The following is a 2054-nucleotide window of genomic DNA, read 5'->3' on the forward strand; positions in this document are numbered from 1 at the left end:
TGGCCCTGGCATTCCCCTGTACTGGGGCATATAAAGTTGGCAAGTCCAATGGGCCTCTCTTTCCAGTGATGGCCGACTAGGCCATCTTTTGATACAAATGCAGCTAGAGNCAAGAGCTCTGGGGTACTGGTTACTTCATAATAATGTTCAGGGTTTTTTGTTTGTTTGTTTGTTTTGGTTTTTCGAGACAGGGTTTCTCTATGTAGCCCTGGCTGTCCTAGAACTCACTTTGTAGACCAGGCTGGCCTTGAACTCAGAAATCTGCCTGCCTCTTCCTCCCAAGTGCTGGGATTAAAGGCACGTGCCTCCACTGTCCTGCCAGACAGTTCTCTTAACAATGTGGCTTTTTTACGGGATCTTGAGTTTTCAGGGCTAAGCAAAGTTGTTCTTTCTCCCTGTCCCCTACTCCACCTTCCCATCTACATCTAAGGATGTAAAGGTCTGAGAATCACTGAAAGATGAATCCAGTCTTGAATATTATGCAAGGACAAAGAGTATTTGTTCTGCAGAAACAGCCAGCATGCAGGAGTCAACCATTCAAGCAAAATGGCAGCCCTGAGGGAAGCTCACAGCCCATTTTTAAAGCCAGCTAAGCAGGGTGGTTGGTGGTGGCACACATCTTTAATCCCAGCACTTGGGAAGCAGAGCCAGGCAGATTTCTGAGTTCGAGGCCAGCCTGGTCTACAAAGTGAGTTCCAGGACAGCCAGGGCTACACAGAGAAACCCTGTCTCAAAAAATAAATAAATAAATAAATAAATAAAGCCAATTAGAGGTTTTCCAGGTGTGGTTGGGTCACCTTAATCAAGATTGTTTAAGTTTATGGTATTGGATATTTGTATACTTCTGATTGGTTTGTATCCCAAGGGAGAGAGGCTTACCTTATAGGGATTTTTTTCCCTATCTCTTGTAAGCCCCAGGCCAGATGTTGGGGTAGTTGCTGATTGGCTGCCTTTTTCCTGCAGTTTGTTTGTTTGTTTGTTTTCCAAGAAGCCTGGGCTGTCCTAGAAATTGGAGTTTAGGCCTAACATGGCTGCCTGTTCTAAAATGGAGTGAGTTAGGTCCTTCCAGGGAAGGCTGAGGAGTGATCACAGTCAAACTGAGGAGGCTTTATAGTGACTGACGTGGCCTATGGGGGAGCTTTGAACCGTTGCCCCCAGGGTTACACTCTGGGTTCACCTCCAAAGCAGGGCTCCCCCCAGCAGTGTCCAGCCCAAGGGCACCTCTGTGAAGGTGACATGATCTTATCAGAACATTTCAGTTCTGTGGATCTGTGTATGATTTGGCATTCACAAGCAGGTTTGGTTTGGTTTATTTGTTTTTCCCTAGACAGGGTATCTTTCTGTACCCCTAGCTGTTCTGGAACTCACTTTGTAGAACAGGCTGGTCTCAAACTCACAGAGATATGCTTGCCTCTGCCTCCTGAGTGCTGGGATTAAAGGTGTGTACTACCACAGCCTGGCGATGGGTTGGTTTTTTTGTTTTTGTTTTTAATATACTGAATATTTTCTATATCTGCATTTGTTTAGACTATGAAAGTTGTGACAAAAATAATTTAAATCGGCTGTTCCACGGCTGATAATTGTAAAGCTTGTTTCCTTTTCTGGGATGCGCCTTTACTTAAGTTAAAGGTCCTGGAAAGCAGGGCAGTGGTGGCGCATGCCTTTAATCCCAGCACTCAGGAGGCAGAGGCAGGCGGATTTCTGAGTTCGAGGCCAGCTTGGTCTACAGAGTGAGTTCCAGGACAGCCAGGACTACACAGAGAGACCCTGTCTGGAAAAAAACGGAAAAAAAAAAAAACAAAAAAACAAGTCCTGGGAAGCATAGAGCCCCTCATCTAGGACCTCTGCCATCTCAGGCGCTTCCTCAAGGTAGGCAAGTGTCCCACTGCTAGGTGACAGCCCAACCCTCATTTTCACAGGGACCTCACTATGCTTTCCTTTATAGTTCAGGCTGTCCTCTCATGTATGATCTTTCTTTTTTTTTTTTTTTTTTTTTTTTTTTTTTTAAACGGGTTGGTTTTCTATTAATGACTTGTTTCTGTTTCTTTAGGAGA

Source organism: Mus caroli, chromosome 7, assembly GCF_900094665.2.
Source record: "Mus caroli chromosome 7, CAROLI_EIJ_v1.1, whole genome shotgun sequence".
Classification (NCBI taxonomy): domain Eukaryota; kingdom Metazoa; phylum Chordata; class Mammalia; order Rodentia; family Muridae; genus Mus; species Mus caroli.